Here is a 26,977-nt window from a genome sequence, read left to right on the forward strand (position 1 = left end):
TACATCCAGCAAACATAATCCCAGGAAACAGTTACTACCATTGTCATATTCTGTGTAAGGGAGCGGGAAATTTACCATTTCACTGCTGTTGCTCAAATGATTGGGTCAAACATAGTCATACCATTTCACTAATTGTCTGCCAGGGTATAAATTAAGGGAATTATAGCCCCCTCTGCTCTATTCAAAGTGTTTTGCCAATACTTTTAAATATATTGGAGCAATGTACACAGTGGCGTATCCAGGGGGGGCAGCCGGGGCATGTGCCCCGGGCGCAGCCGACAGGGGGGCGCCAGCGGGCCGCCTAATGATGCGGCGGTCCAAGGAGGCTCCCCGTCGGCGGCATTCTGCTGCCCCCACAGTCTGAGATAATCCCGTTCTCTGAGCCGGCTGTCAAATTGACAGCCGGCTCAGAGAAAGTGCTGGGCGCCGTAGTCAAATCCCAAGGTGCACAGCGACGCCGCGGCTGTGCCGCCGCTGTCGCTAGTACCCTTGGCTTGCCTGGCTGTTGTAAATGTGTGATGATGATCCCTAGTTCTGACGACTGCTGAGGTGCCGGCGCCGCTGACCGCTGCTGGCACTTCCGCATCAGTGAAGCGCCAGCAGCGGTGACGTCACTGTTCACAGACACACAGAGCAGGCGAAGCACAGGCTGCTGCGTTGCAGTGTTGTTGGACGGTGGTAAGTGGGCTCCAGCTCCAACCCGCGGGGACCGGCTGGGTAATGGAGCTGAAGACACCTACTGAACTTAGATTAGAGTCTGATGTTTGATATTTAAGGGGGCTGGTTGGGTTGGGGGGTTGGGTGGTCGGTCGGCTATATGGAGCCTGCAGCCAGGATAGGGAGGGGCCAGGGGCAATGGTCGGTAGTAAATTGTGTGTGTATGTATAGAGGCGAGAGGTGCTGTGTGTGTTGTGTGTGTATATAAGTGAGAGGTGCTGTGTGTGTGTTGTGTGTGTATATAAGTGAGAGGTGCTGTGTGCGTGTTGTGTGTGTATATAAGTGAGGTGCTGTGTGTGTGTATATAAGTGAGAGGTGCTGTGTGTGTTGTGCGTGTGTATATAGGTGAGAGGTGCTGTGTGTGTGCTGTGTGTGTGTATATAAGTGAGAGGTGCTGTGTGTGTGTTGTGCGTGTGTGTATATAGGTGAGAGGTGCTGTGTGTGTGTTGTGCGTGTGTGTATATAGGTGAGAGGTGCTGTGTGTGTTGTGCGTGTGTGTATATACAGTGGGGCAAAAAAGTATTTAGTCAGTCAGCAATAGTGCAAGTTCCACCACTTAAAAAGATGAGAGGCGTCTGTAATTTACATCATAGGTAGACCTCAACTATGGGAGACAAACTGAGAAAAAAAAATCCAGAAAATCACATTGTCTGTTTTTTTAACAATTTATTTGCATATTATGGTGGAAAATAAGTATTTGGTCAGAAACAAAATTTCATCTCAATATTTTGTAATATATCCTTTGTTGGCAATGACAGAGGTCAAACGTTTTCGGTAAGTCTTCACAAGGTTGCCACACACTGTTGTTGGTATGTTGGCCCATTCCTCCATGCAGATCTCCTCTAGAGCAGTGATGTTTTTGGCTTTTCGCTTGGCAACACGGACTTTCAACTCCCTCCAAAGGTTTTCTATAGGGTTGAGATCTGGAGACTGGCTAGGCCACTCCAGGACCTTGAAATGCTTCTTACGAAGCTACTCCTTCGTTGCCCTGGCGGTGTGCTTTGGATCATTGTCATGTTGAAAGACCCAGCCACGTTTCATCTTCAATGCCCTTGCTGATGGAAGGAGGTTTGCACTCAAAATCTCACGATACATGGCCTGTCATGATTCCAATGGCAGGGAATCACAAAAGGACAAGCACCAACGAGCTCTAGGGTGATGGAACCTGAGCTGACCGCGACCCTAAACCTGAACACACAAATAACAATAGCCGGGGAACGTGCCTACGTTGATCCTAGACGTCTCGCACCAGCCGAAGATCTAACTTCCCCTATTAGAAGAAACACAGACCTCTCTTGCCTCCAGAGAAATACCCCACAGAAATAGCAGCCCCCCACATATAATGACGGTGAAATGAGAGGAAGGCACATACACAGTATGAAAACAGATTCAGCAAAATGAGGCCCGCTAAAACTAGATAGCAGAGGATACAAAAGTAAACTGCGCGGTCAGCAAAAAACCCTTCAAAAAACCATCCTGTAATTACTTGAACTCATGTTCCAACTCATGGAACATGAGGAGCAATTACAGCCCACTAGAGCAACCAGCAGCAAAGAAACAATTATATGCAAGCTGGACAAGACAAAAATAAAGCAAAACGTGGAACAAGAAAATCAAAAACTTAGCTTGTCCTGAAGATTACTGAAGCCAGAAGCTGAGGTAACAAAACACTCTGATAACCTTGATAGCCGGCGGGGAAATGACAAGAAAGCCCGGTTAAATAGGAAACTCCCAAATCCTAATAGAACAGGTGGACACCAGAGACAGCAGAACACAAATCACCCAGTACCATCAGTAACCACCAGAGGGAGCCCAAAAACAGAACTCACAACAATGGCCCCATTCATTCTTTCATGTACCCGGATCAGTCGTCCTGGCCCATTTGCAGAGAAACAGCCCCAAAGCATGATGTTTCCACCACCATGCTTTACAGTACGTATGGTGTTTGATGGATGCAACTCAGTATTCTTTTTCCTCCAAACACGACAAGTTGTGTTTCTACCAAACAGTTCCAGTTTGGTTTCATCAGACCATAGGACATTCTCCCAAAACTCCTCTGGATCATCCAAATGCTCTCTAGCAAACTTCAGACGGGCCCGGACATGTACTGGCTTAAGCAGTGGGACACGTCTGGCACTGCAGGATCTGAGTCCATGGTGGCGTAGTGTGTTACTTATGGTAGGCCTTGTTACATTGGTCCCAGCTCTCTGCAGTTCATTCACTAGGTCCCCCCGCATGGTTCTGGGATTTTTGCTCACCGTTCTTGTGATCATTCTGACCCAACGGGGTGGGATTTTGTGTGGAGCCCCACCCCGTGTCCTTTGACAGCTCTTTGGTCTTCACCATAGTGGAGTTTGGAGTCAGACTGTTTGAGGGTGTGCACAGGTGTCTTTTTATACTGATAACAAGTTTAAACAGGTGCCATTACTACAGGTAATGAGTGGAGGAAAGAGGAGACTCTTAAAGAAGAAGTTACAGGTCTGTGAGAGCCAGAAATCTTGATTGTTTGTTTCTGACCAAATACTTATTTTCCACCATAATATGCAAATAAATTGTTAAAAAAAACAGACAATGTGATTTTCTGGATTTTTTTTTCTCAGTTTGTCTCCCATAGTTGAGGTCTACCTATGATGTAAATTACAGACGCCTCTCATCTTTTTAAGTGGTGGAACTTGCACTATTGCTGACTGACTAAATACTTTTTTGCCCCACTGTAGGTGAGAGGTGCTGTGTGTGTGTTGTGCGTGTGTGTATATAGGTGAGAGGTGCTGTGTGTGTGTTGTGCGTGTGTGTATATAGGTGAGAGGTGCTGTGTGTGTGTGTATATAGGTGAGAGGTGCTGTGTGTGTGTTGTGCGTGTGTGTATATAGGTGAGAGGTGCTGTGTGTGTGTTGTGCGTGTGTGTATATAGGTGAGAGGTGCTGTGTGTGTGTTGTGTGTGCCTGCATGCGTAGCGCTGCGGGTGAATGTGCAGATATGTAAATGGTTTTGTGTGTGCGTACGGGGAGGAGAGGTGAGGGCAGTGATGGGGCTGATGGGGAGAGGGCAATAATTGGGATGGAGGGGGAGGAGGAGATGATGGATGTGGTGGAATGGGCAATGATGGAGGTGGAATGGGCAATGATGGGGGTGGGGGAGGAAATGATGGAGGTGGTGGAATGGGCAATGATGGGGAGAGGCAATGATGGAGGGGGAAATTGGAATGGGCAAAGATGGTGGTGGGGGAGGAGGAAATCATGGAGGTGGTGGAAAGGGCAATAATGAGGGGGGAAGAAATGATGGAGGTGGTAGAATGGACAAGGATGGTGGTGGTGGAAAGCACACTGATGATATTGGAGGGGGAGAAAATGATGGAGGTGGTCGAATGGGCAAGTATGGTGATGTGGTGATGGCGGCGGAAAGGACAATGATGATGGTGGTGGAAAGGGCCAAGATGGGGATGGTGGGGGAAGAGAAAATGATGGGTATGGTGGAAAAGGCAAAGGAGGAAATGATGGAGGTGGTGGAATGGGCAATGATAGGAGTGCTGGGGAAGGAGGAAATGATGGAGGTTGTGGAATGGGAGGTTGTGGAATGAGAAGGGGGGGAATTGTTGTGAATTCTGTGGCAGAGCTCCCTCCTGTGGTCACAAGTGGTACTTCGGCTGATTCTCTCTGTGAGCTTCTGTTGGTGGAGGGAAGTGGTACTGCGGCTTCTGAGTTTCCTCCCTCAGGTGATCTGGTGAGGTCATTAGGTGCTTCTCTACTTAACTCCACCTAATGCTTTGATCCTGGCTTCCTGTCAATGTTCCAGTGTTGGACTTGCTTTTCCCTGGATCATTCCTGTGGCCTGCTGCTCTGCATAGCTAAGTTCTTCTTTGCTATTTGTTTGCTATTTTTTCTGTCCAGCTTGTCTAATTTGTTGCTGGAAGCTCTGGGACGCAAAGGGTGTACCTCCGTGCCGTTAGTTCGGTACGGAGGGTCTTTTTGCCCCCTTTGCGTGGTTTTCTTTAGGGTTTTGTGTAGACCGCAAAGTTACCTTTTCTATCCTCGATCTGTTAAGAAAGTCGGGCCTCACTTTGCTGAATCTATTTCATCTCTACGTTTGTCTTTTCATCTTAACTCACAGTCATTATATGTGGGGGGCTGCCTTTTCCTTTCGGGTATTTCTCTGAGGCAAGGTAGGCTTATTTTCTATCTTCAGGCTAGTTAGTTTCTCAGGCTGTGCCGAGTTGCCTAGGCAGAGTTAGGCGCAATCCACGGCTGCCTCTAGTGTTGTTTGGAGAGGATTAGGGATTGCGGTCTGCAGAGTTCCCACGTCTCAGAGCTCGTTCTATGATTTTGGGTTATTGTCAGATCACTGTATGTGCTCTGACCGCTATGTCCATTGTAGTACTGAATTGCCTTTCATAACAGTACAGGAAGCCCAAAGTACTAATGATTCTCAATAGAGGGAAAAAAGAATTTCTGAGACCATTTTTTTTTCTTTGCACTGTGTTTTGCCTTTTTTTCCCCTAGACATTTGGGTGGTTCAGTACACAGGTGTAGCGATGGACATTAGAAGTCTGTCTTCATTTGTGGATCAGCTCTCGGCAAGAGTACAAAAGATTCAAGAAACTATTGATCAGAAAGCTATGTTGGAACCAAGAATTCCTATTCCTGATTTGTTTTTTGGAGATAGAACTAAGTTTCTGAGTTTCAAAAATAATTGTAAATTATTTCTGGCCTTGAAACCTCGCTCCTCTGGTGATCCAGTTCAACAGGTTTTGATTGTTATTTCTTTTTTGCGCGGTGACCCTCAGGACTGGGCATTTTCTCTTGTGCCAGGAGATCCTGCATTGAGTAATATCGATGCATTTTTCCTGGCGCTCGGATTGCTGTACGATGAACCTAATTCAGTGGATCAGGCAGAGAAAAATTTGCTGGCTCTTTGTCAGGGTCAGGATGAGATAGAGGTATATTGTCAGAAATTTAGAAAGTGGTCCGTGCTCACTCAATGGGATGAATCTGCGCTGGCAGCTATGTTCAGAAAGGGTCTCTCTGAAGCCCTTAAGGATGTCATGGTGGGATTTCCTATGCCTGCTGGTTTGAATGAGTCTATGTCTTTGGCCATTCAGATCGGTCGACGCTTGCGTGAGCGTAAATCTGTGCACCATTTGGCGGTATTACCTGAGCTTAAACCTGAGCCTATGCAGTGCGATAGGACTTTGACCAGAGTTAAACGGCAAGAACACAGACGTCTGAATGGGCTGTGTTTCTACTGTGGTGATTCCACTCATGCTATCTCTGATTGTCCTAAGCGCACTAAGCGGTTCGCTAGGTCTGCCACCATTGGTACGGTACAGTCAAAATTTCTTCTGTCCGTTACCTTGATCTGCTCTTTGTCATCGTATTCTGTCATGGCATTTGTGGATTCAGGCGCTGCCCTGAATTTGATGGACTTGGAGTATGCTAAGCGTTGTGGGTTTCTCTTAGAGCCCTTGCAGTGTCCTATTCCATTGAGAGGAATTGATGCCACGCCTTTGGCCAAGAATAAGCCTCAATACTGGACCCAGCTGACCATGTGCATGGCTCCTGCACATCAGGAGGTTATTCGCTTTCTGGTGTTGCATAATCTGCATGATGTGGTCGTGTTGGGGTTGCCATGGCTACAAGCCCATAATCCAGTATTAGATTGGAAATCCATGTCGGTGTCCAGCTGGGGTTGTCAGGGGGTACATGGTGATGTTCCATTTCTGTCAATTTCGTCATCCCCCCCTTCTGAGGTTCCAGAGTTCTTGTCTGATTACCGGGATGTATTTGATGAGCCCAAGTCCGATGCCCTACCTCCGCATAGGGATTGTGATTATGCTATCAATTTGATTCCTGGTAGTAAATTCCCAAAAGGTCGACTGTTTAATTTATCCGTGCCTGAGCACGCCGCTATGCGCAGTTATGTGAAGGAATCCCTGGAGAAGGGGCATATTCGCCCGTCATCGTCACCATTAGGAGCAGGGTTCTTTTTTGTAGCCAAGAAGGATGGTTCGCTGAGACCTTGTATAGATTACTGCCTTCTAAATAAGATCACGGTTAAATTTCAGTTCCCCCGTGCCATTGTTATCTGATTTGTTTGCTCGGATTAAGGGGGCTAGTTGGTTCACCAAGATAGATCTTCGTGGTGCGTATAATCTGGTGCGAATCAGGCGAGGAGATGAATGGAAAACTGCATTTAATACGCCCGAGGGTCATTTTGAGTATCTAGTGATGCCATTCGGACTTGCCAATGCTCCATCAGTGTTTCAGTCCTTTATGCATGACATCTTCCGAGAGTACTTGGATAAATTCCTGATTGTGTACTTGGATGACATTTTGACCTTCTCGGATGATTGGGAGTCTCATGTGAAGCAGGTCAGAACAATTTTTCAGGTCCTGCGTGCTAATTCTTTGTTTGTGAAGGGATCAAAGTGTCTCTTTGGTGTGCAGAAGGTTTCATTTTTGGGGTTCATCTTTTCCCCTTCTACTATCGAGATGGATCCTGTTAAGGTCCAAGCCATCCATGATTGGACTCAGCCGACATCTCTGAAAAGTCTGCAAAAGTTCCTGGGCTTTGCTAATTTTTATCGTCGCTTCATCTGCAATTTTTCTAGTATTGCCAAACCATTGACCGATTTGACCAAGAAGGGTGCTGATTTGGTCAATTGGTCTTCTGCTGCTGTGGAAGCTTTTCAAGACTTGAAACGTCGTTTTTCTTCTGCCCCTGTGTTGTGTCAACCAGATGTTTCTCTTCCGTTCCAGGTCGAGGTTGATGCTTCTGAGATTGGAGCAGGGGCTGTTTTGTCGCAGAGAGGTTCTGATTGCTCAGTGATGAAACCATGCGCTTTTTTTTCCAGGAAGTTTTCGCCTGCTGAGCGAAATTATGATGTGGGCAACCGAGAGTTGCTGGCCATGAAGTGGGCATTCGAGGAGTGGCGTCATTGGCTTGAAGGAGCTAAGCATCGCGTGGTGGTATTGACTGATCATAAGAACTTGACTTATCTTGAGTCTGCTAAGCGGTTGAATCCTAGACAGGCTCGTTGGTCGCTGTTTTTTGCCCGTTTTGACTTTGTGATTTCGTACCTTCCGGGCTCTAAAAATGTGAAGGCGGATGCTCTGTCTAGGAGTTTTGTGCCCGACTCTCCGGGTTCGTCTGAGCCGGCGGGTATCCTCAAGGAAGGAGTAATTGTGACTGCCATCTCCCCTGATTTGTGGCGGGTGCTGCAAATATTTCAGGCTAATAAACCTGATCGTTGTCCAGCGGAGAGACTGTTTGTCCTTGATAGGTGGACCAATAAAGTTATCTCTGAGGTTCATTGTTCGGTGTTGGCTGGTCATCCTGGAATCTTTGGTACCAGAGAGTTGGTGGCTAGATCCTTTTGGTGGCCGTCTCTGTCGCGGGATGTGCGTGTTTTTGTGCAGTCCTGTGGGATTTGTGCTCGGGCTAAGCCCTGCTGTTCTCGTGCCAGTGGGTTGCTTTTGCCCTTGCCGGTCCCGAAGAGGCCTTGGACACATATCTCTATGGATTTTATTTCTGATCTTCCAGTTTCTCAAAAGATGTCAGTCATTTGGGTGGTCTGTGATCGCTTTTCTAAGATGGTCCATCTGGTACCCTTGTCTAAATTGCCTTCCTCCTCTGATTTGGTGCTATTGTTCTTCCAGCATGTGGTTCGTTTACATGGCATTCCAGAGAATATCATTTCTGACAGAGGTTCCCAGTTTGTTTCAAGGTTTTGGCGAGCCTTTTGTGGTAGGATGGGCATTGACTTGTCTTTGTCCTCGGCTTTCCATCCTCAGACTAATGGCCAGACCGAACGAACCAATCAGACCTTGGAAACATATCTGAGATGCTTTGTTTCTGCCGATCAGGATGACTGGGTGTCCTTTTTGCCTTTGGCTGAGTTCGCCCTTAATAATCGGGCCAGCTCGGCTACCTTGGTTTCGCCATTTTTCTGCAATTCTGGGTTCCATCCTCGTTTCTCTTCAGGACAGGTTGAGTCTTCGTACTGTCCTGGTGTGGATACTGTGGTGGACAGGTTGCAGCAGATTTGGACTCATGTAGTGGACAATTTGACCTTGTCCCAGGAGAAGGCTCAACGTTTCGCTAATCGCAGACGCCGTGTGGGTCCCCGACTTCGTGTTGGGGATCTGGTTTGGTTATCTTCTCGTCATATTCCTATGAAGGTTTCCTCTCCTAAGTTTAAACCTCGTTTCATTGGTCCGTATAGGATTTCTGAGGTTCTTAATCCTGTGTCTTTTCGTCTGACCCTTCCAGATTCTTTTTCCATACATAACGTATTCCATAGGTCATTGTTGCGGAGATACGTGGCACCTATGGTTCCATCTGTTGATCCTCCTGCCCCGGTTTTGGTGGAGGGGGAATTGGAGTATATTGTGGAGAAGATTTTGGATTCTCGTGTTTCTAGACGGAAACTCCAGTATCTGGTTAAATGGAAGGGTTATGCTCAGGAAGATAATTCCTGGGTTTTTGCCTCTCATGTCCATGCTCCCGATCTTGTTCGTGCCTTTCATGTGGCTCATCCTGGTCGGCCTGGGGGCTCTGGTGAGGGTTCGGTGACCCCTCCTCAAGGGGGGGGTACTGTTGGGAATTCTGTGGCAGAGCTCCCTCCTGTGGTCACAAGTGGTACTTCGGCTGATTCTCTCTGTGAGCTTCTGTTGGTGGAGGGAAGTGGTACTGCGGCTTCTGAGTTTCCTCCCTCAGGTGATCTGGTGAGGTCGTTAGGTGCTTCTCTACTTAACTCCACCTAATGCTTTGATCCTGGCTTCCTGTCAATGTTCCAGTGTTGGACTTGCTTTTCCCTGGATCATTCCTGTGGCCTGCTGCTCTGCATAGCTAAGTTCTTCTTTGCTATTTGTTTGCTATTTTTTCTGTCCAGCTTGTCTAATTTGTTGCTGGAAGCTCTGGGACACAAAGGGTGTACCTCCGTGCCGTTAGTTCGGTACGGAGGGTCTTTTTGCCCCCTTTGCGTGGTTTTCTTTAGGGTTTTGTGTAGACCACAAAGTTACCTTTTCTATCCTCGATCTGTTAAGAAAGTCGGGCCTCACTTTGCTGAATCTATTTCATCTCTACGTTTGTCTTTTCATCTTAACTCACAGTCATTATATGTGGGGGGCTGCCTTTTCCTTTGGGGTATTTCTCTGAGGCAAGGTAGGCTTATTTTCTATCTTCAGGCTAGTTAGTTTCTGAGGCTGTGCCGAGTTGCCTAGGCAGAGTTAGGCGCAATCCACGGCTGCCTCTAGTGTTGTTTGGAGAGGATTAGGGATTGCGGTCTGCAGAGTTCCCACGTCTCAGAGCTCGTTCTATGATTTTGGGTTATTGTCAGATCACTGTATGTGCTCTGACCGCTATGTCCATTGTAGTACTGAATTGCCTTTCATAACAGGGAATAGTGTGATGAGACAGTATGGGGGGAGAAAAATGAGTGGGCACAGAATAGAAACTGAGCAGTGGGGGGGCGTAGCATGGGGTGACAGTGTAAGGGCACAGCCAGGAGCGGACAGTGTACCAAGGAGGGGGAGTGTGAATAGGAGGCACAGTATAAATACTGGGCCCTATAGGGGGACACAGTATGAGAGGACAGTGTGAAGAGGGGGCCGGTATGGAAAGGAGAGGTCATTGTGAAGAGCGTGTACCATAAGAGGGACAGTGTGGGGGTCATATTTTGTGCAGACAATATAGTGAGGGACAATGTTTTATACAGGAGCATTATAATGACACTTGTATCTTTAACGGCATCATGTGGAGATTTTCTGCAAAAGAGCCGAGAAGATGGAAATCTGCAGAGACGGATGTGGATGAGAAAACTCATCATGGGGTCTGGACAAGATGAAGAAAAGAAGGAGAACGGCTCCAGAGACGACATCATCTATAAGGTACCTGGATGTAAATGTTATTTGTGATACTAACTAACTCTCATGTTTTTATTTATGTTAGGAGCATTAAAGGGGATGTCCAGGTTTATGATGAGTCTGCAGTCATTCTTTGTGACTACAGACTTCTAAGTTCTCACAGTGCGCACTGCACGCTGTTAGGATTCTCTCATGCTGGCGATTTACATACATGCGGTCACATGCTGACTAGACATGTGTGGCCTCACTCAATGAAAATGAACTGAGCGAGGCCGGGCATGTCTAGTCGGAATGTGGTCAGAAGTATACAGATCACATGCTTGTGCTGACAAGACCATCCACCAGCAAGGGAGAATCCTAAAAGTGTGCAGTGCATTAGTTGTGAGAATTCAGAAGCTGTGATGTCAGGATTCAGCTCTGCAGGTTCGTCACATGGACACTTCACTCACATGTGACTTTCACACTTATGGTCCTGTGACATCGAGCTTCTCTTCTGCTTCTGTTTTTCACTGAACATTGAGAGCATTAGGGAGAGCGGCTCGTTGGTACATGACTAAGTGTGCAAATCGCATATGTCCTGGGGGGGGGGGGGCACCAAAATTAATTCTTGCCCCGGATGCCAGAAACCATAGATACGCCTCTGAATGTACAGATGCAATAACCAAACCAAGCCTAGAGAATAAATACAGTATCAGAACCATGCATAAGTACTATACCAGAAACACATATTGATATGATAACAAACCAATTTCAGTGTGTAGATAAAGTCACAGATGGGACAGGCTGGCGGGACTATTACTCCCATCAGCCTGCACGTGCTGCCGCTATTATCAGTGAGAGCAGGTGGCTGCTGAAGGGAGTATTCAATAAAAAACACGGTTGCCACACATATGCCACAAGTATTACACACACGCACACTGATATCTCTGGTACTGTTTTTTCCGATACCTGAAATATCAAGACGTGTGAAACTGGCCTTTGGGCTTGTTCACACATTGCATTTTTGCCACAATTTTCTTCAAAAATGCTGGTGAAAAAATGCAGAGTTTTACAGTACCAGCCAAGTGCATGCGATTTTCTGAAATTTCATGCACACGCTGCTTATTTTTTTCCTTGCAGATTTGAACCTTCAAAGCTTTTTTCTTTTTCAAATCTTTAGCATGTCAATTCTATTAGCAATTTTTTTTCCTCCATTCAAATGAATGGGAAAAACAGTATAAAACAACAATAAAAAAAATGCAGCAAACATGCGCGTATTTTACTCAGAGTTTTTCTTGCAAACACTATGCATTTTGTAGCAGAAAAATTGCTGCAAAAACTAATCCCTAATAAATAAAACTTTGAAAATAACATTGAACAGGAATCTTTCTGACTACTTAATGGCGTCACTCACAATTATGAGAACTAACAAGTCGCTGACTTGTCACACGTGCCAATCTCTTTGGCAGAATACAGATGCTCCAAATTTACTTGACTGTATTCAACGTGTCATTTATTGACTGCTGAAACTGTGATTTGCAAATAATTGGAGCACCAGCCTAATGTCCAAGCAGAGTGACAGCTGCCCCGTGGGAGGAGCGGTGTGCTCAGGAAAGCCATCAGCCTAGCAAACAGCAGGACTCCTGCAGGGACCAGTGTCCTCCCACACACACCTTTGTTTGGCCTCCTCTGAGTTCTTGCTGACGTGCCCGCATACTGCAAGACTGCAAACTGTAGGGCTCTATGTGATCGTTGCCAGCCACACCGCATGAATAGCGAGTCGCCGACAAAGACATTTTACTGTCGACTGGAGATTATATTTACCATAAGAACTTTTAAATGTAGCATCCTGTCTTCTATGTGCCTACATTGGTCATATATTAATATCTTGCTACTGTACTTTAAGAATGGTTTCACATGTTGCACTTCTTCAAAAATGACAAATTTTTATCACTTTCTTTATGTACATTTTTAAAAATATATATCTGGTCAGAAGAAGTTATTAGAAAAATATTAAACGTGGCATTTTCCCACTTTTGGTGCATTTTTTAGGGTCCCTGCTGTTTGTTTTCAAATGCATTATTTTATTCATATATTTTCCTTCTTTATAGGTAAAAAATGCTTGAAAAATCAGAAGTGTGTATAAAAAAGTACAATACATTTGTCAACCTTTTTTATTTGCAGTTATCAAGTTACTTAAACAAAAAAAAACCAATGACTGAAGACCACTGTGGTCCTTTAAAAAGTAGAGGTGATATACTAGGAAGCATTGCGGTTCCTTATTAAGGAAATTTGCTCCTTTCTCCTCCAGGACTGATCATTCTGCAGCAGTAATTTCACGTCAACAGCGCTGCAGCCAATCCCTGAGCTCATTAGTTCTAGTTGGCATGAACCACAGCACTATCGACATGTAACCACTGCTGTTGCCCTTCAACATTGACTAGGGTGTCGGTAGAGAGACAGCGCAAAACGCAGGGAGGGTAAGTAAAGCTCAGTTTTCACTTATGACTGATCCTATAGTGAAAGTTTGTTAAAATGGAACAACCACTGTAAAATATGACGGCCAATGTTGGAAATTTTAAGGATTCTAGGAAAGCTGAAAGAGGTACATTGTCTTAAATCTCAAATGGAAAAAAAGTCAATAGTTGCCAGATTATTAGACATATGAACATAGAAAATAGAGTTTCACCAGTCTTGCAAAATGTCAGTGCAGTTTTTTAAATCCATAGGCAAATGGCGAATAAGAGGTAACTCTCCAAACATAGCAAATAAAGGGAAAAACATGTATTCCATGCCAAAGGTTCACAATATTTCGGCTCAAGATGTCAGCCTTTCTCAAGTGAAAGAAAGGCTCATACCTTGTGAAATTCCACATTACATCGCAGTTCTGTGTAGAGTCAGACTTTCTGGATTATTGGATATCAAATGAGTGTACCAACCCGTTTTCCTACTGCGCTTGGTATTATTATTTATCCCTTAGTCTAATATAGATGATTGAGTGAATGATGAATGTTTTTTCAATCATAAAATAATTACACATCAGAAAAAAGAATATTATATGCAGAAAGATATGAATATTATATGCAGAATAAGAACATTACATGCAGACTGCTGAGAACATTATATGCAGCGTCAGTCTCTCTAGAGCCTCAAGGTATATGTGATATGGTGGATTGTCTGAGAAGCCAATTAGAACCTTGGAGGAGAAATACTGCAACCTTCAGGAAAACCACAAGTAACAAAGTCTCAGCAGCAGGCCATTATCACTTTGACTAGACAGAGAGAAACCACCTGCAGGAATAGCCCTTTCTCTGTTTTCCTCCTGAAGAAGCGGCTAAATGATGATTAATCACCGAATAAACTGAAGAAGTGACAGACATATAAAAGCTGAGGAAAAGTAGAGATGAGGAGAGCGCAGTGGGTGCATGTGGTCCAGCTTGGGTGGGGGGAATGTCCAAAGATGACGGATTGACCTGTGGACACTTAACACTCGAGTATCTTGTCTCTGGTAAGAGGAAGGGGTGATCCAGTGTACAGTGGTACTGTAATGGTGAAGCCGTAGATTGCACCCTGTCACTGCTGATCATGCAACAAACAGTAACATTTCTTTAAAGAAATTGTCCACTACTTTAACACCGATGGTCTATCCTTAGGATAGGCTATCAATGTCTGATCACAGGGGGTGCAATACCTACCTGCCATCAGCTGCTCCCAGTGTCGGCGACGGGACCACTGACTTCAACCTGCTCAATCTATCTCTCCCAACCATCATTGTCATGGAAGATGCTCAGTAAATTCTCAGTTTGCCATGGGCGCTTAATGTTTCTGTGCTGCTTACATCCTCATGCTTGGACAACTACCCCAGGATTTACAGTAAGGCTAAATGGAGCATTTGGGTAGTGATCATAATGTAGCAGCAATATGGTTAAGAACCAACAACTTAATGGATTCTACTGGGAAACAGCTGTTTCACTCATAAAACCAATCAGGCCATAACAATCAGCATAATGACTGCTACACAAACAGCCCATCTGAACTTACCTAAAAGAGTCAATTTTGGGGGGTCTTGGAAGGTGGGAAATTTATGGGTTGAATTTAAATAAAGGGAAAAGGTACATGTTAGGAGTCGAGTTCCCGCCGCTGCAGAGCGGGAATCTTGAACCATTTCTGCTGCGGTCTCTCATTCTGCATCAGCCGCAGTGGAGCCTGCTCAGCGGAGACATTGGTCCCAGCATCTCGCTCAGTCTGATTCTGTGCAAAGGGTTACTGCTGCCTTTCCAGGCTCTGCCATTGTAGCCTGTACTGATCAGCGGCGAGCAGACGTCTCTGGGACGTCCTGCTTTTCCCTTTCTGAGCATGCCCAAAGGAAGACCTCTCAGTGGAGGTCTGAGGTCACATGCTCAGGTACTGCAGTAGCTCCTATTGGTCCTCTAGGAAGGTCCTGAAGTTGCTCAGTTACTGTAGCAGTTCTCATTGGTCCTCTAGGAAGGTCCTGAACTTGCTGCAGCTATAAAAGGTTTGCATGGCCACACGGCCATGCGCTGGTATACACTTGTTTATATGTGTGTGTTGTGATCCTGTGTATATATCCCATGGCATATAAAAATTTGGACACCCCTGGTCAAAATTACTATTTATGTGAGCAGTTAAGTAAGTTGAAGATGAAATGATCTCTACCCTCTCCTAGTGTATCCTCACCAATCCCGTGAAGACTGTGAGCCCTAGCGGGCAGGGGCCTCCCTCCTTATGTACCTGTGTGCCTTGTTTTTTGCTCATGTCTAATGTATTTGTCTATATTTGCCCCCTTTTCACATGTAAAGCACCATGGAATAAATGGTGCTATAAAAATGTATAATAATAATAATAATAATAAAACGCCTAAAGTTAAAGATGAAATATTTCCTGTGTATTTTAGGCATCTTCAACTTGCTTAACTGTTCACAATAACAGTAATTTTGACCAGGAGTGCCCAAACTTTACTTATATGGCTCTACTCGTAATCAGGCTGATCATATGGTTTGGATCCCAGTGCCAACTTTTGGCCTAGGGAACAAGTTCTTCTGGCTCAATTTTAAATATATTTTTGGATTGTTTAGGCTTTTGTGTTTGTTACCTAATAAACATTTCCATTTTTCAAATTGAAGACGTGAAACTAATCTTTTATAAGTGTAGGTTCCCTTTTTTGGGGTTACATTTGTTTTACACATATTTTTAGCGAGGTCTCCATTAATAAACAGGAGGTGCCCACTTTATTACATTTTAAACTTTATGATAAACTAATATTCAAGACACACTTTTAACAAGTAGAGAATATACAAAGCAGGGAACCCAACTAAGTAAAAAAAACATATTAAATGACAAAAAGGTGCAAAAAGATTTTTTCTTCATTACTGAAAAGTGTCTTTATTAAACTTTCTTGCTAAACAATTTTATGTATGCCTTTATAAAGATATGTGTTGCTATGAGGTACAAAACCAAAACTGATTATAATATTCATTTCACCTCCACTACGACTTCTATTAAAGATGATGAATGACAAGGTCAGGAGCACTACACATTAGCCTATTGTAGTCAGTGCTAACATCTACCACTCATCGGCTCAACTGTGGGCAAACTTGGATATTTTACTTAATGTGAAAACATTATCTCGATTACAAACTCTCAACTGACCTAGTCATTAACGTAGTGATATTACCTGGCTGCTTTAATTTCAAAGTCATTTACATGTTACTGTGGCTCGCAACGTTATTTCTTGACAGTAATGGGAAAAAATGAAAGGTGAGGTATAATTCATTCATCTATACAATTCTGTATGCAAATACTCATAGTGATAAAGGGGCTTTATGAGTGAGCTGTGTAATGCTTTGTAAGAAGAGATAATAATCTTTATCTTTACATAGCGCTAACATATTCCGCAGCGCTTACAGTTTGCACACATTATTATCGCTGTCCCCGATGGGGCTCACAATCTTAATTCCCTATCAGTATGTCTTTGGAATGTGGGAGGAAACCGGAGAACCTAGAGGAAACCCACGCAAACACAGGGAGAACATACAAACTCCTTGCAGATGTTGTCCTTGGTGGGATATGAACCCAGGACTCCAGCGCTGCAAGGCTGTAGTGCTATACACTGAGCCACCATGCCGCCAAGCGTGTTGCATGCACTGAACACTCTGGATAACCTGCATATGTACAGCTGGCCACATTTTTTACTGCCAATAATTTTTTGCTTCCTGGTCATCCAAAGTTTGTTTTTTACTCAATCCTTTTTTCCGCCAAGCTATGCTACAAATGTCTTATCCATCTGTTACTACTGAAATGCACATACACATCTGGCCAATATAAGCATTCATACAGACATGAGAAAAACGAAATTAAATTCTATGGTGTTTCATATCAGGACATAATTTTAAAAAATATGTTCCTTAGAAAGTCTTACAATTAGGTAAATAATAATTAAATTTTTTGAAATTCGAATTTGCTAAATTAGACAAATGTTTCCCAAATATTTCATCTGCAGCAAATCAACTTGCCCTAAATCACAACACTGCAATGCTTCCAGTTGTCCTGAAAAGACATATAATACTGTAAGGTCTCTTGTGACTGCATCCAACCCCCTTTCAAGCTGTTTATGCTACCACAGCCTTAGTAATGTCAAAGTGAATTCACCAAAGAAACAGATGGTAACTTGGTAATAACCAATTTAATGACACAGTGCACTGAAAAACTTTTCATGTAATTTTTTACAAAAAAAATAGTCCGAAAATGATCCCTCTAAGGCTACTTTCACACTAGCGTCGGATTCAGCCCGTCGCATTGCGTCGGGCCGAGATTCCGATGCTAGCGTTTGATGCGCCGCACAACGGGTGCAGCGGATGCATTTCTCCGGTGCATTCGCTGCCCCATTGTGAGGTGGGGGCCGAGTTCCGTCCGCGCATGCGCGGTTGGAAAAAGCGGTCCGACGGCAGCAAAAAACGTTACATGTAACGTTTTTTGCTCCCGGTGGACCGCCACAACACGGCGCAACCGTCGCACAACAGTTGCAACGTGTGTCAATGCGTCGCAATGCGTCGCTAATGTTAGGCTATGGGGCAAAAACACATCCTGCAGACAACTTTGCAGGATGTGTTTTTTCCCCTAAACGACGCATTGCGACATATTACAAACGGCGCTAGTGTGAAAGTAGCCTAAGACATTTGTGATCTCTCAGACTGTTTTGTGGAGCATACTTAATCCAATCTGACAGTGTCACTGTCAGAGGTAACATTATCCTGCTGTGACTGAGACGAGCTATGTGCCATGTATTTTATAATGCCCTCAACTTCCTGCCCATTAACACATTTGCCAGAGGAAAAGTCATCCAATAGTAACCTGTTTTTGGCATTACTACTGCCTGGACTTCTAGTGCCAGTGGTTTTGATACTTCTGGTGCTAGTAGTTTCTACATCCATAGCCTTGGTATCTTTTTTTTTTCTTTTACATTCCATTTCTAATGTCACTTTTTATTTTATCACGCATTTTGTACAACAGTATAAACTTAACATCTTACTATCTTTTTAACCCAATTATTTAACCTTTATCAAAGTGGAAATAGCAAAAAATGCTATGTAGGTAAGTAAACGTACAGAAAGCTAAATATGTCAGCAAGTCACAGTGTTGGCGGGGCATGTATGGTTGGTTGATTAGACTAGTAAAACAGATGTGCAATAACTGATGCACTGTTGGATATCTACATTTTGAAACATTTTTTAATAATTGTAATAACATTCAATCATCTTCGCAAAAATTATGCAATAAAAATGTTAGGTATGTACAAATCCAAAAAGTCATTACCTACAACAGGGCACTATATTGCTGTTGTGTGTACAGATGTAAATCTGACTACTAGAACAGACTGGTTGCGCTATATAGCATGTGATTTGATAACTGAAGCCAGCATGTTTGTACCTGAGGTCACGTGTGCCTTCTGTGGCTGATGCAATCTCCCGCAATATGTAAAATGGTGGCGGTCATTTTATTTAGTGATTTGTGAAAATCAAATTGGAAATTGTTCGAATTTGCGGGGACCTAAAAATTTCATAAAATTTGACATTAATTTGATTTGCATTAAATCCATTTGCTCATTTGTACACATGACAAACTAAGCCATCTCATTATTTTTTCTGTACTTTCTATTAAAGTTGATAAACAATTTATAACATAAACATAGTGCAATTATATATTTGGTCACAAAAGACCATCATAACTTTACTATTATCAAAGCCTCAGCTATAACTTTACATATAATGATATCATTATGTTTCTATATTAACAAAGTGAAAAGAAAAAAAAAAAGGAAAATATAAGAATGAAAAGAGTAAAAGAAAAAGAGAGAGGGAAGGGAAGAGGGATGAGAGTAAATGATCATGAAAGAAGAAAAACAAAAACATGCAGCTCACCAAATATTCCAACACGCAGCAACCAGCACCAATCCAGACACGACCCGATGGATCTCCAACTTCTGACTGAAATAGTATATGAAAATCAGATGAATCGTGAAACAAAATTCAGACACTCCATATTCTTTTGAATTTATCAGTGGAACCAGCACAATCAGCAGAAAGTTCTTCCATTCTGCAAATAGTAAACATTTCATGTCAGTATCTATATAATCGTCTAAGGGTCACTTCCGTCTGTTTGTCTGTTTGTCTGTCATGGAAATCCCGCGTCGCTGATTGGTCGCACAGCGACGGGCACAGTCCGGCAGCGAATTCGCCCTTTCCTACTCCCCTCCAGTCAGTGCCCTCATTGCGGTTTAGCAGTCGGTTAAACGGACTGCATTACACCGTGGCATAACACGATGTAAAGCAGTCCGTTAATGCTGCTATTAACCCTGTGTGACCAACTTTTTACGATTGATGCTGCCTATGGAGCATCAATAGTAAAAAGATCTAATGTTAAAAATAATAAAAAAAATAAAAAATCATTATATTCTCACCTTCCGGCACCTTTCCTGCTCCTCGCAATGCTCCGGTGCCAAGAATGTATTGCGGCAATGACCGGATATGACGCAGTGGTCTCGCGAGACCGCTACATCATCATGTGTTCTTGCTGCAATGCATTCTTGGGACCGGAGCGTCGCGAGGAGCATCGCTAAATGCCTGGGCTGGATCCGGGGACTGCCGGAAGGTGAGTATATAACTATTTTTTTTTAACAGGGGTATGGTGCCCACATTGCTATATACTACGTGGGCTGTGTTAGATACTATGTGGGCTGTGTTATATACTACGTGGCTGTGCAATATACTATGTGGCTAGGCAATATACGACGTGGCTGTACTATATACTATGTGGCTGTGTTATATACTACATAGGATGTGTTAGATACTACGTGGGCTGTGTTATATACTACGTGGCTGTGCAATATACTATGTGGCTGGGCAATATACTACGTGGCTGTGCTATATACTACGTGGCTGTGTTATATACTACGTGGGATGTGTTATATATTATGTGGGCTGTGTTATATACTACGTGGGCTGTGTTATATACTGCGTGGGTAGTGCTATATACTACTGTGCACATTCTAGAATACCCGATGCATCAGAATCGGGCCACCATCTAGTCTATATATATAAAGTCTATATATATAATTGTCTAAGGGTCTGTTTGTCTGTAACTGAAATCCCGCATCGCTGATTGGTCGCGCCCAGCCAGCCTCGACCAATCAGCATTCATAAATAAACTACATACATATACTAGAACGAGAATAACATGAAGGACAGTCTGTGAGGGAGAGAATAACATGGAGGACAGTCTGTGAGGGAGAGAATAACATGGAGGACAGTCTGTGAGGGAGAGAATAACATGGAGGACAGTCTGTGAGGAAGAAAATAACATGGAGGGCAGTTTGTGAGGGAGAGAATAACATGGAGGACAGTCTGTGAGGGAGAGAATAACATGGAAGACAGTTTGTGAAAGAGATAATAACATGGAGGACAGTCTGTGAGGGAGAGGACAACATGGAGGACAGTGTGTAAGGGAGAGAATAAAAATTTTCCCCTTTTTTAAGTTTATCATATGGTAAAATAAATGGTGTCTTTGAAAACTATAAGTAATCCTGTAGAAAACAAGCTGTCATACAGCGATAGATGACTAACAAAGTTTTGACTCTTAAAATAAAGACAGGAGAAAAACAATGGCAGTGTTTCCAATGGGTTAAAACATAAATGTAAGCACCAATGTTTATATGAATACTAGATGGTGGCCTGATTCTGACACATCGGGTATCTACTATATAATCGTCTAATTCTATCTGTAACGGAAATCCCGCATCGCTGATTGGTCTCGCCAGCTGTCTGTGACCAATCAGTGACAGGCACAGTCCGGCCGCAAATTGGTGTGGGATTTGAACCACGCTTCGCTGATTGGTCACGCCCAGCCGGCCGCGACCAATCAGCGACTGGTGCAGTCCTGCTGCCAATTGGCCCAGGATTTGAACCACGCTTCAAGGGTAAGTTGCAGCCAGGTGCAAATGTCCTTGATTAATTGTTGATCAGTAAGTGTGATCATCACCTCTATAAAATAAGACATTTTGGCTGTTGGCTGATTTGAATTATTCAGGTGTGTGTTAGCATATTGCCAAAGATGAAATATATCAGCATTGAACCCAGATAAGCAATTATTGTTCTTCATCAGTTGGGAAAGGGTTATAAGCCTATTTCCAAACAATTTGGAGTCCATCATTCTACAGTGAGAAAAAATATTCACATGTGGAAAACAATCAAAATATTTTACAATCTTACCAAAAGTGTACATCTCAGCAAATTCACAAGGTCAGACCAGGCATTGCTCAGAGAAACTCAAAAAGAAAACAAGAGCTCCTGCTCAGACTCTAAAGGCCTCCGCTAATATGTTAAATGTTCAAGTTCATAACAGTACAATTAGAAAAACACTGAACAAGCATGGGTTTTTTGGAAGGGTTGCCAGGAGAAAGCTTCTTCTTTCTATAAAGAATATGGCAGTGCAGCTAAAGTTTTGAAAGTTGTATCTGAAAAAGACTTCTGCGAAAAGGTCCTTTGGAAGGACAAGACCAAAGTGGGGATATTTGGCTATGATACCCTGTGCCTTGTTTAGTGAAAACCAAACACAGCATATCAGCACAAAAATGTCATAGGAACTGTCAAGCTTGGAGGTTTAGAGGTGATTATTTGGGCATTTTGCAGCCAAAGAACTTGGGCACCCTGCAGCTATTCAAGGTATTCTAGAGTAAATTGTGAAACCATCTATCCAAAATCTAAAGTTTTGCCAAAACTGGGTCAACACAAAAGGACAAGGATTCCAATCACTCCAGCAAGTCAGAACCAGAATGGCTGAAAAATAAAACAATGACCCAGTCAAACTCCAGACCTCAACCCAATTGGAATGTTGTGGTGTGACCATAATATATGTGTGGATAAATGAATTCCCGCAAGCCTCAATGATTGTTGTAGACAGTGAAAAATTCCTGCAGAGCGATGTGAGAGGCTGCTAAAGTCATAGAAAAATTATTGCTTTACGTTTTTGCTGCGAACTGTGTTTCTACAAGCTATTGATTCATTGAGTGTACTTAATTTTTCGCACCCTATTGCTGCATTTAGTTTTTGTTAAATATATGATGACATGGTATAATTTGTCATGTGTTGTTCTTTATCTGAGATTTTTCTTATAACTTTATCTATACAGAAATTGGACAACAATTTTTTTAAAGGTTTGCAGGGGACCAGATGCAATATTATTGAAATTTGTAAATTTCAGTTTGCTATTGCATTTTAATTAATTTCTAAAGTAAAGTTTGAAATTTGAAATACAGTTATATGAAAACTTTTGGGCACCCCTATTAATCTTAAGCTTAATGTTTTATAAAAAAAAATGTTTTTGCAAAAGCTATTTCAGTTTCATATATCTAATAATTGTTGGACACAGTAATGTTTCTGCCTTGAAATGAGGTTTATTGTACTAACAGAAAATGTGCAATCTGCATTCAAACAAAATTTGACAGGTGCATAAGTATGGGCACCCCACCAGAAAAGTGACATTAATATTTAGTAGATCCTCCTTGTGCAAAAATAACAGCCTCTAGTCACTTCCTGTAGCTTTTATTGAGTTCCTGGATCCTGGATGAAGGTATTTTTGACCATTCCTCTTTACAAAACATTTCCAGTTCAGTTAAGTTTGATAGTCGCCGAACATGGACAGCCCTCTTCAAATGATCCCACAGATGTTCAATGATATTCAGGTCTGGGGACTGGGATGGCCATTCCAGAACAGTGTAATTGTTCCTCTGCATGAATGCCTGAGTAGATTAGGAGCGGTGTTTTGGATCATTGTCTTGCTGAATTATCCATCCCCTGCGTAACTTCAACTTTGTCACTGATTCATGAACATTATTGTCAAGAATCTGCTGATACTGAGAGGAATCCATGCGTCCCTCAAGTTTAACAAGATTTCCGGTGCCGGCATTGGCCACACAGCCCCAAAGCATGATGGAACCTCCACCAAATTTTACTGTGGGTAGCAAGTGTTTTTCTTGGAATGCTGTGTTTATTGGCCGCCATGCATAACGCCTTTTTGTATGACCAAACAACTGAATCTTGGTTTCATCATTCCACAGGACCTTCTTCCAAAAGGAAATTGGCTTCTCCAAATGTGCTTTTGCATACCTCAGCCGACTCTGTTTGTGGCGTGCTTGCAGAAATGGCTTCTTTCGCATCACTCTCCCATACAGGTTCTCCTTGTGCAAAGTGCGTTGTATAGTTGACCGATGCACAGTAACACCATCTGCAGCAAGTTGATGCTGCGGCTCTCTGGAGGTGGTCTGAGGATTGTCCTTGACTGATATCACCATTCTTCTTCTCTGCCTTTCTGATGTTTTTCTTGGCCTGCCACTTCTGGCCTTAACAAGAACTGTACCTGTGTTCTTCCATTTCCTTAGTATGTTCTTCACAGTGGAAATTGACAGGTTAAATCTCTGAGACAGCTTTTTGTATCCTTCCCCTGAACAACTATGTTGAATAATCTTTGTTTTCAGATCATTAGACAGTTGTTTTGAGGAGCCCATGATACCAGTCTTTAGAGGAGATTCAAACAGGAGAACAACTTGCAAGTGGCCACTTTAATAGCTTTTCTCATGATTGCATACACCTGACTATAAAGTTCAAAGCTCAATGAGGTTAGAAAACCAAAAAAAGTGCTTTAGTAAGTCAGTAAAAAGTAGGTAGGAGTATTTAAAACAAGAAAATGATAAGGGTGCCCATACTTATGCACCTGTCAAATTTTGTTTGAATGCAGATTGCACATTTTCTGTTAGTACAATAAACCTCATTTCAAGGCAGAAACATTACTGTGTCCAACAGTTATTAGATATATGAAACCGAAATAGCTGTTGCAAAAAAAAAACAATTTTTATAAAACATTAAGCTTAAGATTAATAGGGGTGCCCAAACTTTTTCATATAACTGTAGTTAACAATTGATAGACTGTGTTACCCCATTGTAGAAATTACCATGATCTAATGTAATAATTCTTAATAGAATCAAAAATGCATCATTTTGTATTGTTAAAGGCAGCAAATGGTGCCAAATTTGACAAATTATCCCATCCCTATCTGAGTTAGCCAGCATTCTTACTGCTAGTTTACATTTCTAAAATTGCATTTAACACTTTTTAATGACCATTAAATTAACTACAAATTATAAATGGTATTGGGAAATATTATATTTCACTTATGACTGTAGACAAATTAAATTTTAATGATGTGACACAACTTAAACCATTATTGAAAGCAAGATTTAAAAAAACAGGAATTCAAAGGCAACCTTTGGCCTGTATGCCTCCAGTTGGACAGCCCTGACCTAAGTTTATAGTTGATATATGAAGCTGTGTGGTAAAGTCCAATTGCAATTATTTCTTAACCACAAAGCTACTTTGAATTCACAACTTTGGCTTGGATCTTTTAAATATATAGATCAAAAGAATTCCCACTATAGCTAATACAGTGATGTGCTTTCTTGCAGCATGGTTATGGTGTCAAACCTCATAAAATCTATATCAAAGAACTTTGAAGACTCCTACAAAGTTACATGAGCTTGTTATACATATTATCATTTAGATATGGGAAGTTGCTAGTTATAAATTCTTTATCACCCTGAGAAATACATGTATCATCTATTTGATGCCTACAGATGCAGCTTCTAAAATAAAAACCAGGAACAATCCCATAGAGGATAGAAAAAAATGTCCCAGGTGTTGAAGTGTTGCAGTATTCTTTAGCGAATAACGCTTTTCAGAGCTGATTTTTCCTGGTACAAGAGCTGTGGTTTTCATTTTTTTAGATTCAGCTTTAAGACTAATTTTTGGACTGCTTGAGCGGAGCATCTTGTAAGTAACTTCATTTCCACTTCTCTGTTCTGCTTTGTCTGGATCCTGCATAGTTGGCTAATGACTATAATGAGCCAACCGTGTGTCCTCTACAGAGAGCCAAGCCATAAGGAGAAAAAGGGGCACTGGGCTTTCCTAGCTGCTGAGTCATTCTAGTCATTATTGGTAGGAGTATAGGAGGAGTATACAGGAGTATAGAGGACGTGAAAGTGGTAGATGAACTTGGGTCCTAGACAAGGACTCCTAGTGTCTAAGGAGGAACAAGGGCCTCTTGACCACATGAGATGGCACCAATATTATGTTTGGTACGTAATAGGTGGGACCCCATTACAAATATTGCATTAGTGCCCAGGAACTTCAAGTTATGCTACTGATCAGCCAAGATTTGCAGCAATCGGTCTTTCATAATTGATAGCAAATCCTAAGGATATACACTTACCTCTGAGGGTGCCATGAACCTTTTCAACGATCAGAACACTACTAAATGTAAAAAAAAAACATGAGATTTGGTATCTCTCTGAAGAAGCTGTCATGATGAATTAATTTAAGGTGTTGTAAAAATGGGGCTGTGATCATTCTCCTAGGCAAGCAGGTTTTCTATACAGCTTGCAAGTGCTTCTCTGAAGCGGCAGATATGCTGTATCTGTCCAGCTTCAGTGTCCCTGCGCTTTTCCAGTTCTGCTGAGATAAAACAGCCTTTGATAGCAGCATCAGAGAGCACATGGTTTAGGTCCAGCAGATCTACCATGCCGTCGACCTGAACTGTCAATCTGCAGGAAAGAATTGCCATTGGCAAGCAGAAGGCTTGGAGAGCAGAATATTCCTGAATAAAGGGACTCAAGGCAGCCCTATTAAATATCTTTTTTTTATTTGCAGTAAATTCTCTATCAGTATGTCTTTTGAGTGTGGGAGGAAACCGGAGAACTTGGATGTAACCTACGCAAACAGAACATGCAAACTCCTTGGAGATAGTGTATTTGGTGGGATTTGAACCCAGGATTCCAGGTCTGCAAAGCAACAGTACTAACTAGGGTTGAGCGACTTTTATTTTTTTAGGGTTGGGTCGGGTTTCACGAAACCCGACTTTCTCAAAAGTCGGGTCGAGTGAAATCGGCCGATCCAATTAATAAGTCGGGGTCAGGGTCGGCCGAAACACGAAACCCAATGCAGTGCAATGGGATACTAATGGTTCCCAGGGTCTGAAGGAGAGGAAACTCTCCTTCAGGCCCTGGGATCCATATTTATGTGTAAAATAAAGAATAAAAATAAAAAATAGGGATATACTCACCCTCGGACATGCCCTGGTACTAACTGGCAGCCTTCCTTCCTAAGAATGAGCGCGTGAAGGACCTTCGATGACGTCACGGCTTGTGATTGGTCGCGTGAACGCTCATGTGACCGCTCACGCGACCAATCACAAGCCGCGACGTCATCAAAGGTCCTTCACGCGCTCATTCTTAGGAATGGAAGCTGCCGGTTACAGCGGTTAGTACCAGGGCGCGTCCGAGGGTGAGTATATCCCTATTTTTTATTTTTATTCTTTATTTTACACATAAATATGGATTCCAATACCGCAATTATCGGCCGATATCCGATACTTGCGGTATCGGAATAAAACGCGACTTTTGCGCGAAGATCGCCGACCTCATGGCCGACCCCACACAGGGATCGGGTCGGGTTTCATGAAACCCGACTTTGCCAAAGGTTGGCAACTTCTGAAAATGGCCGACCCGTTTCGCTCAACCCTAGTACTAACCACTGAGCCACCATACTGTCCATGATATATTTTGCCTATATTTATCCAGAGATTTTACACTACATGTCAGGTGTTAAGATTACCTGCAATGTCAGACAGTGTAGAGAACTAATTTATACAAACCTCGATTTGATGGTGGGTGTAGATCTGACAAATATTGCTACAATATATCTATCATTATTATTAATATATTAATTATTAATAATAATCCTGGAGATCAGATTATTGTGACAGGTTTGGCTTCTTTAGCCATCAGCCATGTAATGGA

This window comes from Ranitomeya imitator, chromosome 2 (genome assembly GCF_032444005.1).
Source record: "Ranitomeya imitator isolate aRanImi1 chromosome 2, aRanImi1.pri, whole genome shotgun sequence".
NCBI classification, from domain to species: domain Eukaryota; kingdom Metazoa; phylum Chordata; class Amphibia; order Anura; family Dendrobatidae; genus Ranitomeya; species Ranitomeya imitator.